Here is a 14,035-nt window from a genome sequence, read left to right as displayed (position 1 = left end):
CCCTTTGTCTCGGTTTAAGACGTTGTGCCGCTCCGTGCAGACGTCATTCCTGCCTGAGAGTGATGTGCGAAGTCGCATATAAGCACCACCCATACACAGTGACACCGGTTTCTCTCTTTCTATGCCACCGGACGTGGACCCAGAGCTACTCCTTGTCTCTTTGAGACTGTTTTTGCCAAAATGTTTCTTAATATTCCAGTGTGCTAGGAAAATGCCCCTACCCCAAAACTACAGGGTTTAAACCTTGTAAGGACTGCCGCAATCACATTTCTGTGACAGAGCCCCATCAGGTTTATCGGTGGTGCCTGTGGTTGGAACACAACTCCATAGACTGTGGTGACTGTGTCTTGATGAACCACGAGGCCAGCTGGGAACGAGAAGTCAAGCTCTACGTTGCTAAGCACTGGAAAACTCCACGCTGGAACCGGCTGAGGTCCAAGGGAAGGACCGGGTTCAGCTCCCAAAATCATTCTTGTAGCTAATCTTAGCCACTCTCAAAGTCTTCGGGTAAGTCGAAAAAGAAACATAAAAAGTTTAAGTGGGACTCTGCCCCTTCTCCACCATTCTCAAACTCCAGAGAACGCTCAGGGGCATCAGTGTGCCTATCAATCTCACTCCCAAAACCAATCCTCTTGGGAGCCAATGGCGATGCTGCAGCAAATCTAGGATATTTGTGAATCCATGCTCCGCCTGTTTGGCTCATTACTGGCTCCCTCTGGCACACCAAGGAACCGAAAAGGCCTCCATTTGTGACTCCACTGGCAGGTCTTCTCCGGGTGCCATTTGGACTCTCTGGACCCACCTCGTGCTCCGCTCTGGCTTCAGTTCCGACAATGCAGTGCAACCCATGGTGCTCTCCAAGTTGGCTCCACTTCGACCTCGATACACTGCTCTTCCCTCGTGAAAGGGCTCACACTCTACATGCTTTATTTGGAACCAATTCTGATAATGACCATTTTGATCCTGATTCCGAAATTGCCCAACCATATACCGACGACAACTGGTAGGATGACTTTCAGGATGCCCGTGGCCTGGACACCCCACCAGACACTGGCCTGGTTTCGCCACCAGGCCCTGCTCCAGCAGATGGTGCTTCCTTAACAGTGGTCATGGGGAGGGCGGCTGAGGCCCTTGAACTTCAGTTGCCCATAATGGAGGTGAAAACCAAAGTCCTCACCAAAGTGCTTCAGACTGGGCAAACCAAAACAGACCCATTTCTTTTGCTCAGCGTGGCCCTCACAGACACCCTTTACATGGCCTGGGTTAAAACCCGTTCTGGACCTCCGATGAACAGACAAATTGCTTGACGCCATTGCCCAAACTCTGGTGATCCAAATGTTTTGAATCCACACTCACGCCAGAGTCTTGTCATGCAAGCCTCAGCAAGTAAAGTCAACCTAAATGCATTCCCTACCACTCCACTAGACAGAGGATCGAAGCCATTGGAAACATTTGGGAAGCGAATAGTTTCTTCTATTAGCTTGGCCCTACATTTGACAAATACCAGCTGTCTTTTAGCGTGTTTCCCCCACGCCGTTTGGGATTTTGTTGCCCAAATCTTACCTGGTGTTCTGTACGATGTGCGGCCCGCTCCCATACAAGCCATTGAGAACAGCCGTGATGTGGCTAAATTTACTATTCGATATGGTTAAGACACTAGGGAGTCTCTCGGTAGGGCAATTGGCACCAGTGTGTCAATCAGATGGTATGCCTGAATGAGGTCCATGGGCTTCCAGTCCACTTTGTTGAACATGCTGTTTGATGGGTCTCACCTGTGTGGGTGAAAGGGAACTCTGCCCTCAAGCTCTCTAAAGAAAGTTGGGCCACGTCAGCCCCACCACCAATATCATCCCCTCTGTGTCTGTGGCTATGGTAGGGGGTTTCAGTACCAACAGGACCAGGAAACCCCTAAGCCTTTTTCAAGGCCGTGGCCATTGTAACTACAGACCGTGTGTAAATCAGGGGCTGTGTGCAGTTCAGTCCTCCCTCTCCCTTTCACGGTTGTCTGAGTCACCAAACATCTTTAGTGTGAGCTTCATGGCACACAGTCATGCTGTCGGAGGCAGGATCCAGCACTTTCTACTAGGTTGTGACTTAAGACAAGTGGGCCCTACAGATTGGTTAGTGCAGATACACCCTACCACCGCGCCATATTTCCACCATTCAGAGAACGACTGACTGAGGACCATCTGTCCTTTTTGCAGCAGGAAGTGCAGGACTGTCTGGCCAAAGGAGCCATAAAGAGGGTGCCAGCATTATGAGTAGCCTGTGTTTTTGTTATTCCAGCTTCATTCTGATGCTGAAGAAGGACGGAGGCCTTCATCCTATTTAAGACCTTCGGCCTGTCAACGTATTCCTGCTGAAGGCCAAATTCAGGATGCTCACCCTGGACTTGGTCTTGTCTGCGCTCGACCCTGGACACTGAATGGTAGTGTTGGCCTTGCAGGATTCTTCTTTCCACATCCCTGTCCTGCAAGCCCACATGCAGGAGCATTTCCAGTGCTCCCCTTTGGCCTCACCATCTTGGATGTTATCAAACATAATGGCAGTGCCTTCAGTCAATCTTCAGATGTATGGTGTACCAGCCTTTCCTACCTCGTGACTGGCTGTTGAAGACTAGCTCTCCCAAGACAGTTGTCCCCCACCTCCACACTACAGCGGACCTCCTGACATTGTTGGAGTTCACTATCAATATGCCAAAGCGATACCTGACTCCTTCGCTGATGCTTCCTTTAGTTGCAGCCATTCTGGACACAGTGCAGTTTTGCCCCGTCCTCCCAGAACAGATTGTCCAGGGCGTTTAGGCTAAGATCCCGATGTTTCAGACTCTGTCCTGAATCTCACTGAGGATGACTCAGAGTCTACTGGACTGATGGCCTCCTGCATATTGCTGGTTGAACATGCCAGGTGGCATATGTGGGCTCTGTATTGGGATTTGAAGTCCCAGTCGGCACAACGCCAAGGGGCTTCTCTTCAAATACATCCAGATTTCAGAGGACACTGCAAAAGGCCTGCAGTGGTGGTTGCTGGACCGCTATTGGGTCAAATGTATACCCCTCTCCCTACCCCACCCAGAGCTGACAGTGGTTCCCCATGCATTTCTTCTGGTTTGGGGCAGCCACTTGGAAGAGGTGAAGATCCCAGTCATCTGGTCTGTAGCAGAGGCCCGCTCAACATCAGTCTTCTGGAGCTGCAAGCCACCTGTTTGGCATTGTAAGCCTTCCTACAATCAACCAGATGGAGGCTGGTACTCTTTCTCACAGACTACACCACTGCCATGTGATACTGCATCAAGAAGGGTGGAGAGGGTTAGTGGTGCCAGTTCATGGAAGCATTAAACAAAGGGGCTTGACCACCAGAAGATCCTTCCAGTGGTTCACAATAAGGCAGGATCTCTAAATGCCAGGGTGGACGAACTCCGCCACCAACGCCTAGCACATCACAAATGACAATTACACTCAGAGGTGGCACACGGCCTCTTCTGTGAATAGGGAGAACCTTGTCTAGATCTTTTCACCACTGCAGAGGACTGGAAATGTCAGCAATTTTGCGTGTTGTAGTTTCGAAGGTGTCTTTCTCTGAGGTCTGTTCCATCCAGATTGGAACTTGGGACTTCTGTACACCTTCCTGCCAATGCCTTTTCTACCCATAGTACTGAAGAAGCTCAGGAACAACCAGGCCCAAGTCATTCTAGTGGCACCAGATTGGGCAAGGAGAGTGTGAGCTTTGGACACAATTAAAGGGTACTTGTCGTCTCTTTTGCCTTTTTGCAGGTGCCAGATCAGCCTTCTCTGGTTTAGTCAACTGTTCTGATGTGTTTCTTGGAAGGTTTATAATATATGTTTCCACCTTCTCCGTCATAATGCCCCAGTGGGACTTGAATTTGGTCCTCAATTTTCCCTTTGTGCACTCTTTTTGAACCCCTACATAGTTGTCCCCTAAGGCTCCTGACCCTCAAGACAGTCTTTCTTGTCAGCATAACATCTGCGCAGCAGGTGAGTGAGTTTCAAGTTATTTCTGTCAGCCAGCCGTACACCAATTTTTACTGTGACAAATTGCCCCTGAGAATGCGGGCCTCCATTCTCCGGAAAGCAGTGGCCCAGTTTCACATTGGGAAAAATATCCCTATGCCGACTTTCTTTGCTCCACTGCACCCCTCGAAGGAGGTTAGACTTCATCACCTGCATCCTAAAGAAACTCTTAGCTTTTCCCTCCATCGTACTAGAGAACATCTTTGTGAGATTCACTGGAAGTAGGACAAAGCAGTGCAGAAGAGTACTATCTCTCAGTGGATTGTGTTCTACGCTAAAATCTGCTATGCATTGACCAAGAAGCAGCCCCTGGAAGGTTTGTGGCCTCATTCCACCCGAACCAAGGATGCTATCGCTGCTTTGGTACGTGAAGTGCCTATCCTGGATATTTTCCAGGCTGCTATGTGGGCGTCACTCCACACTGTCATTAAGCCTTACTACCTGGATAGCCAGGTCTAAGGAGAAGAATGCTTTGTCGGGCAGGACTTTTTTGGGTTCAGTCAGTTCATAGCCCCGCCACCTGGAATGTACTGCTTTGGTACCTATTCAAAAGGTGAGGAATCTGCGGGTAGATCTATCTGTCAGAAAAACAATTTACTTACCTTTGGTAATGCTCCTTCTGGTAGGTACTGATCCCTCACCGACCCTCCTATCCTCCCTCTTCTGTGAACTGCACCACCTTCCACCGAAAAAATCCCAAGTTTAGACATCTGTACACTAGTTCATACCAATGAGCTATGGGGCTCTGCATCTGGGGGTATGCGTGACCTAGAAAGCAAGTGATGTCCGCACACAAGTGTAGCTATATGTGGCTCTGCACATCAATTCTGGCGGTTAGTCACAGGACGCCACCTACCTGCATGCAGGCGCTGCTAAAGATTTTCCAGTTCCAGTCTGACAATTGGAAAGTATTTAAAAGGTGTTAAATCTGTGGTTAGATAGAGCACGTAACAGAAAGAGCATTACCGAAGGTAAGTAACTGATACTTCCTTAGCTCACCACCCTCATCTGTCTGCCTTCTGGCTATCTCTAGCTGACATCTGACTACGTTATCTCTCACTACCTCATCTCTTCTACACCCTCTTTCTTTCCTCACATAAGTTCTCAACTTACCTCACCATTCATCCGATACTTTGCCTCTTCACCTACCGTCTCTTTCTACCTGTGTTACATCTACCTGACCTCACTTGCAACCTTACTCCTTTGTTGTTACCGCTCTTCCTCTATCCAACTTTTTTCTCTTTCATGCCTTCTGATCTTTCTCTACACCACCTTTTCTGTTTCAGCTCAATCTATCTACCTCTCCTCTCCTTCACTTTAGCTTTATATATATACCTCACTTTCTACCTCTCAACCTCTCTCTACTAGTTTCAACACCACCCATTGCTTTTCATCACTTGTTTGTCTACATCACCTCTTTTCTATTTGCACCTCAACTCTCTTTCTACTCTTGTTTCTTCTTGTTCTACCTCTCTTTCTGTAACTACTCTCTTTATCTGACTTTTCTTTCTATACCTCACTTCTCATTTCTCTCTTCTCTCTACCTCGCCACTCTGTCTGTCTTTCCGGTCTCTACATGTCTTCACAACCACACCTCTACATTTCTAGTTCTACTGCTGTTTGTCTTGACCTTTCTCTAACTCACCTCGCCTTTCATCTTCTCCATGTCCACTTCATCCCTGAGTGTTCCCCCAGCTCTCTCTACATCTCTAGCTCTCTTCTCCTACCTACCTCACTCTACAACCGCACATCACCTAGGTCTTACATCCATTACTTTGGAAATTGCTTCGCATATGTTCGGAACAAAAGCAATCACAGAGCCCCTAGACGGAAACCCAAAAGGTAGTCTTCAAAGGAGTACGCGTCTGAATGCTGAGACAAAAGGAGGAGCCGATACCTTTAGCTAAAAGGAGGGCAGAGTGATCGAATATTTGTCAAAATGGCAAAGCTTCATTTTCTTCGTTTTGAACGGAAGAGGCAGGAGGGGCCGTAGTAGCTACATCTGAGACAAAGCAAACTGTCAGGTCCTGCTGAAAAGCACATACATAATGTCAGCCCTGTGTTTTCCTGCTGCATTTGTCACACGAGTCCTCGAGATTGGGGAAGGCTGGATATTCATTCACTAATCTGAAGTGCAATCCGCATGAATTGCACCGAGCTCTGCATTCGGTGCAGTTCAGAACCCCGTGAAACGTGGCTGCCGCGGGTCCGGAGAGAAGTGACTGCACAGCAAGAGGCGCTCTAAGTCTCTTTGCATGATCGACAGTTTTAAGATATCTAAAGCCATCATCTGTTCACCCTCAGAAAACCGGCGCCGCCTGTGCGTTTATATCTTAAAGCGGCTCGGGCCGGGGGTGTCTCTTAGGCTCTCTGGTCCCCAGGCCGTGGAGCATTCTGTCTGTCAACCGAAGTCAAACAGGAAGTTATGTAGCCTTTTGAATGTCCTATAAAGTTTTTATTTTCTATTGATTTGCCATTTGCACCTTCATGTTTGAATGCGCAGCATATTAAGTTGTTCCTCAAGTTGTCTTAACAACATAAAAGTAGATAATGTGCGCTTTCCAAATGAAATAATCGCCATAGTAATAACAGTATTTTAACAATATACTCGCACACAAGCGGGCAGCTACTTCGTAAGTGTCAGTAATACGTATCAGGGAGTTTCCACACTGCCCCCATGCAGAGCCTAGGTGCCAGTGGAAACTCTACATGTGGACAAGATGCAGTAAGACTTTATTGTAGTATAAAAACAAATCCCCCTTCAGAACAGCCTGGCTGTATTCTGACTGAAGCTACAACAGGCAAAGCTTCTTCCCAGCGCAACCCCCAAATGACGTCACATTCCTCCTGCAAGTAAGCCTCCTTAGCCAATCATTGTAACAGAGCTACCACCATGCTGATTTCCGGCCCACCATGTGGCCCTTCTGGGCTTCCTTGTGGATATCTGGATTGCAAGCGATTACGGCATGGCAGATATGGGCGCGCTATGGAGGCACAACTAGGCATTCAAGAAGGCCTTGTCTGCTGTCTCCAAATACTACTATTGGACTGTAGTGTACTGTGGCATCACACTGCGCTTGTACACATGAGTAGCACCCCACACCATGTCGGGTGTGTGGCTGGAAAGATGTTGTTTTGACCTTTTATGTGAAGCGTTTCTATGTCGTGCGTGATGACTAGCAAGGTGCGGATATCGTGCTATGGGACGCAGCGCGTTGGATGATGAGACAGTCGCGCAGTTTTATGGTTTTCGGTATGCTTGTTGCTCTGCAGGTCCCTTAATGGGATAAATGATCTAGTCTGCTTAGCTGGTTACTGCACTGGGTTGTCCAACTATGCCACTTACTGTGGGGTCCATGCACCTACTCCAGCTTCTGATACCTGCTTGAAGATAGACTTTATAATGACAGGGATTGACCTTGTAGGAAACAATAGCATGTTTAGCTTTAAGATGCTCAGTATCTGCAGGATGGTTTCTGATCATTCTCAGATTAATGAGATCATACATTCATGTAGTTTCTCGGGCTCAACTGAGAATGAGAGAAGCACAATCCTAACTTTTCTTTAGGAAATAAAATCAGATGTCTAGGAGATGATAAACATTTTGGCCTTGCTCCCAGTCCTTTTTGGTGTGCTTAGTAACACGACCTCCTTCAGAGTGATCATTTCACAGTCTTTGTCCTCGGGTCTCTCACACCGCATGAGTAGATCTGGGCAGCTCACTGCAGGCAGGTTCCAGCTGTAGGAAGACTGGACTTTAAACAACAATTTCCTGTAGCTAAAAGCTATTTCCTGGCACTTTACCTCAACAGGTTTACATACACAACACCACAGCCATAGCATGCCCATTCAAACAAGAAGTAACACTCCCATCCCTTTTGCCATTTGGCATTGTAGCTGTAGGTGTGTACAATTTGCAGCAGTGTTGAACATACAAACAAATTGATCATATCACCAGGCACATACTATCCACACATATGGGAAGCTGCATATAAGTATCTTGCACAAGGCGCCTCTCTGACTTCAGAGACCTCTCCACGTTTTTGTTTAATCTCCTGAAAGGGATGGGTTCTAGCATTTTTAAGCAACACCTTTATGTTCGAGGCATGTGGGCTGCTGAATTCATATCTGTGCACAGATCGCCGCCTAGTGTTGGGTCCGGATGATTGCACATTGTTGTCCTGGAAGAGTCTTCGAAGTATCACGAGATAGGTGGCTCCTTCCCTGGACTACAGTGCGCATGGGCATCCTCTCCATCCTCAGATTGTTTTTTTCCGCCATTGGGTTTGGATGTGCTTATCTTAGCTCAAGTTAGGAAAACTTTCTTTAAGGCCAAAAGCCTTTAGGTATCGTCAGTATTGTTTGCGTTCGGTATCGACAGACTATTATCCTCGTTCTCGGTCTTGTTCACACTTCTTGGACCTAGTACTCGGTCCGAACATCGATCGACGTTCGAGGATGGAATCGAGGACTCCCTTCAAGAGATGTCCTTTATGTCATGCAAAATATCCACACATCGATGTCCATCCGGTGTGTAACAAATGCTTATCACCGGATCATGATGAGTCAAGGTGTATGGCCTGCGCCCGGTTCCGGTCGAAGAAAACACTTCGGAATCGAAGGGCGGCTAGATTGGAGGCCAAACAATCGGCGCCTAACCCGGTTAACATATTCAGCACCGAGGATGAGGAAGTCGAGAGCGTCGAGGAGATAGACTCGAGCCATGCTTCGGAGCATGAATCCCAATCTGACGACGATGATGAGGTGATCTTCGAGGACGAAGAAGTCGTCGACGAGGTAGGAGACGACGATGAGGCCCTTGGGGCCGAGGAAGATAGCTCGGGCGAGGAGCTAGGCCAATCCGTCGATGCGGAGGCCACAGTCTTGACAAGGCTCAGGTCGAGGGATCGCCTGCGGGCCTTACCCAAGATCAGTCGGATCGTTCTACAGCCCCGCCTAAAGGCCCGGCTTCGAACATTTCACAAGAGCCAATACCGTTAAAAAAGACTGGATTCGATTCTGTGAAACCAAAACCAGCACAGGTCGCATCGAAACCGAAAGTGCAACTGGTTCAAGTCGGATCGAAGGCATTGAAGCCCTCCAATCCGTCGACACAGAAAAGGGACGTCGGAGCCGACCAAAGAAAGAAGGACTTCGGTACAGAGAAGACGAAAAAGAGCTTCGGCACCGAGACACAGAAGAAGGCCCTCGGTCCAGAGAAGACGCAACGGCCTATGGCACCGAAGGTTGGAGCACCGACCACCAAGGTCACGGTGGTCGATCTGACTACGTCGACACCGAAGAGTGCGGCGACTGCCAAAATATCGAATCCACCAGGCGTCGATCCCAAACTTCGGATCGAGAACCCGAAAGCTGGGAAGAAACCGGAGACCGTGTCCAGGCCTGTCTCCAAAGAGCCTATCGGTTCCAAAGCACCGTCTGCATTCACATTGCAACAGGTGTCGGAGTCCCTACAGCGCATCAGGGAACGGGCAACCCTCGAACCAAGAACGGGCCCCGAACCACACAAAGTCGCTAAAGCTCACTCGGCGCCGGCGCCGATCAAGTTTGGATTGCCGCCGCCAGGGGCACCGAAGATGTTCGAACTTCGGAGGAGTCTCCAACCAACGCAAACGGTGCCAACGGAACACACCGATGTCGAGGACTCGCAGGACCAGTTTATCGACGCCGACACTGGTAGGCTGTTGTTCCGCAAGCGGAGAATTGTTCCAGAGAAGGCTCTGGACTCCTACAAAATTCCAATAAAAAGGAAACTGGCATCAGGTTCAACGCCAGTGCTTGTAGAAACCTTCCACACCTCTCATCAGGAACCACCATCCTTTTCTCCTACACACTCGGACCAGGATGCAGGAGAGGGCTATCTTGGGGATTATGCCACTTATCCTGTGGATAATGACACTGATGACCAACAGCAAGACCAAGATCAAGCATGGGGAGACCCTACTGACCAAGGTGACCCTCAAGATGCTCCTGACACTCATCTTTACAATATCAAACCATCTCCCACTGAAAATACTGCTGCTTTTAACGCCCTCATTGAAAGGGCAGCTGCCAATCACGGAGTTGAACTCCATTCGGACTCTGTGGAGGAGGATTTCTTGGTGGACACATTCTCCACGTCGGAAAGAACGGTCAAGACTCTACCAATGCTAAAAGGGGTTCTTAAACATGCTAAGGACATCTTTAAGGAAACCACCAGGGCACGGGTATTAAACCCCAGAATAGGAAAAAAATACAAACCTGCACCCGGAGACCCCATGTACATTAGGGGTCAATTGCCGTTGGACTCCATGGTAGTTTCTAATGCTCGCAAAAGGGCTAACTCGCAGACTACCGGTGATGCTCCTCCTCCGGACAAGGAGTCCAAAGTGCTAGAAACATCAGGCAAAAGGGTAGCGGCACAAGCAGCGAATATCTGGCGCATTGCCAACACTCAGGCACTCCTGGCCCGATACGACAGGTCATACTACGATACACTAGAAACACTGCTAGAACACCTACCAGATGAATACAAAGATGGAGCGTCCATCAAATGCGCACTGGATGCAGCTGACACTGCAGCAAGGGCAATCAACACTAGTGTAATGTTGAGGAGACACGCATGGCTGAGGATATCGGGCTTCAAACCTGAGATTCAAAATAATATCTTGTATCAGCCAGCCAACCCAGACTTTTTATTTTGCCCCGAGGTTGACACCACACTGGAAAAGATTAAAAAGGACACTGAAACTGCGATATCTATGGGGGCTCTACAGTCGCAGCAGTTTTGGAGTGGCTCCTTTCGTCGCCCCGGGAATAGAGGAGCAGCTACAGGTCAGGGGTCCCAGCAGCAGTACAGTAAAGGAGGTACCCAGAGTACCTATAATAAAAACAATAGGGGTGGATATCGTGGATCCAGCACCAAAGGCAGAGGACAAGGACACGGCAACACCAGGTCCTCCGCCAATAACAAACAGTGACGTCTTGTCGCTGCCCCCAGCCCACATAACACCGGTCGGGGGGAGACTCCAACAGTTCCTGCCAGTCTGGAGATCCATCACCACAGACAGGTGGGTCAGAGAAATTGTCCAGTACGGTTATTGTCTGGAATTAACATCCAGTCCACCCAACATACCACCAAGACACCGTCCTATGTCCGCAGAGCACTTGACATTATTGCAGCAAGACGTACTAAGTATGCTGCAAAAAGGAGCCATAGAGCTCGTGCCTATGGAACAGCGGGGGTCAGGGGTTTACTCTCTGTACTTCTTAATCCCAAAAAAGGACGGGTCTTTACGACCTATACTAGACCTCCGCCCACTCAACCAATACATGCTGTCAGAGCATTTTCATATGCTCACCCTCCAGCAGGTTCTGCCGTTACTCAGTCAGGGAGACTTCCTCGCAACACTAGATTTAAAGGATGCGTATTTCCATATACCCATACACCCATCACACACAAAATATCTCAGGTTCACTCTTCAGGATCAGCATTATCAGTTCAAAGTACTCCCTTTCGGAGTAACAACAGCGCCCAGAGTCTTTACCAAGTGCCTGGCGACAGTGGCCGCACACTTAAGGAGACAGCACATTCACGTCTTCCCTTACCTGGACGACTGGCTTGTTCAGGCAAAGTCAGCCCAGCAGTGTGCCAGCCACATATCCCACACCATTCACCTTCTTCACAGTCTGGGATTCTCACTGAATTATCCAAAGTCACATCTCCTACCCGCCCACGTACGGCAGTACCTGGGCGCCACTATAGACACTCTGGCTGCCAAAGCTCAGCCAAATTTAGCGAGAATCAACAGCATGCAACTGCTGATAAAAAAGTTCAGACCACAACACTCCCTTCCAGCGCAAGTATTCATGCAGTTGATAGGCATGATGGCCTCCTGCATCTTCATAGTCCCGCACGCGAGACTACATATGCGCCCGCTTCAGGAGTGCTTGGCACGTCAATGGAACCAGACTCAAGGACAGTTGAAAGACCTAGTGTTGGTGAGCGGTCGGGCATACAACTCTCTGCATTGGTGGAATCCACACAACCTTTAAGGGCCGACCGTTCCAAGAGCCTGTTCCACAAATAATACTGACGGCGGACGCGTCTCTCCAGGGATGGGGAGCTCATGTACTCAATTACACAGTGCAGGGACTATGGACAACACAGCAAAAGAAGATGCACATCAACCTTCTGGAACTGATGGCAATCTTCCTGGCAATGAAGGCACTTGTGCAACAAAGTCGTGTTGATCCGAACGGACAACATGACTGCCATGTACTACATACAGAAGCAGGGAGGAACACACTCTCCACAGTTGTCTCATCTGGCTCAGAGCATGTGGAAGTGGGCCATTCAGAGGAACATATTCCTCATGGCGGAACACCTCCCGGGCAAGGACAACCAGATGGCGGATCTGCTCAGCAGACACAGCCACCAAATGCACGAATGGGAGCTACATCCATCAGTACTCCAACCGTACTTCCAGCAGTGGGGTCATCCAGAGATAGACCTATTCGCCACAAGGGAAAACGCAAAATGCCAAAGCTTTGCCGCCAGGTTTCCGCATCCACAGTCGCAGGGCAATGCGATATGGATGAACTGGTCAGGCAGATTTGCGTACGCTTTTCCCCCAGCGCCATTAATACCGCTAGTGGCACGCAAACTACGGCAACACTCGATGACACTCATCCTGGTTGCTCCAATGTGGGCACGCCAGCCATGGTACACCACGTTACTAGAACTGTCCGTGGTGCCCCCTCAAAGACTGAGGCTAACACCCAAACTTTTAACGCAGAACCATGGCGAAATTCAGCACCCAGATCCGCAACAGCTGAACCTGGCGATCTGGCTCCTGAAGTCTTAGAGTTCGGCTACCTGAACCTGCCTCCAGAATGTATGAATATCATAAAGGAGGCCAGGAGACCCACGACCAGAGCTTGCTATGCGGCTAAATGGAAAAGGTTTGTCATTTACTGTAAAAACAATGACATTAATCCGCTGGATGCATCCATTCAGAACATCATCTGTTACCTGTTACACTTATACCGATGCAATCTGGCATACAACTCCATCCGTATACATCTGACCGCAATAGCGGCCTATCTTCAGAATAGGCAGCACCTCTCTTTATTCAAGGTACCTGCCATCAAAGCCTTCTTAGAGGGACTCAAAAGAGTAATTCCTCCAACTCTCCTACTGGCACCGGTGTGGAACCTGAATGTGGTCCTCACCAGACTGATGGGTCCACCTTTTGAACCTCTACATTCATGTGAGATTCAATTCCTCACCTGGAAAGTAGCCTTCTTAGTGGCAATCACTTCGTTAAGAAGAGTTAGTGAACTCCAGGCACTAACCATTCAAGAGCCATTCATACAGGTTCACGCAAACAGAGTTGTACTACGTACTAACCCCACTTTCATGCCTAAAGTGATATCGCAGTTCCACATGAATCAAACTATTGAACTGCCTGTTTTCTTTCCAAATCCAGAAAATGTCGCGGAGAGACTGCTCCATACACTAGATGTAAAGAGGGCCCTCATGTACTATATAGAGAGAACACAGGACTTTTGGAAAACAAAACAACTGTTCGTTGCCTTTTCCCCACAACACAAGGGCAACGCCATTTCCAAAGCAGGGATAGCCAGATGGATCGTTAAATGTATTCAAATCTGCTATGAAAAAGCTAAACGCACATTAACGATTCCTCCCAGAGCCCACTCAACACGCAAGTTAGGGGCGTCCATGGCTTTCCTAGGGAATATTCCTTTAGAGGAAATATGTAGAGCAGCCACATGGTCAACTATACATACATTTACAAAACACTACTGTGTAGATGTACATTCAAAACAGCAGGCAGCTGTAGGACAGGCTGTTCTCAAGACCCTTTTTCAGACTGCTGCAGCTGGCACGGGCAGCCGCCGCTAATGGAGGGACTGCTATATAATCTATGCACAGATATGAATTCAGCAGCCCACATGCCTCGAACTGAATATGCTACTTA

The 14,035-nt window shown here is 48.7% G+C and overlaps 1 protein-coding gene across 2 annotated transcripts in view; it reads left to right on the top strand.

The window, feature by feature from the left end:
- The window catches only part of MRPS31 (mitochondrial ribosomal protein S31), a 193,479-nt gene that overhangs the window by 157,168 nt on the left and 22,276 nt on the right, over positions 1-14,035 (top strand). The gene's annotated exons all lie outside the window — the stretch shown is intronic.

This window comes from Triturus cristatus, chromosome 8 (genome assembly GCF_964204655.1).
Source record: "Triturus cristatus chromosome 8, aTriCri1.1, whole genome shotgun sequence".
Classification (NCBI taxonomy): domain Eukaryota; kingdom Metazoa; phylum Chordata; class Amphibia; order Caudata; family Salamandridae; genus Triturus; species Triturus cristatus.
The sequence above is the reverse complement of the archived record's forward strand: the minus strand, read 5'-3'. Positions and strand labels throughout refer to the sequence as shown.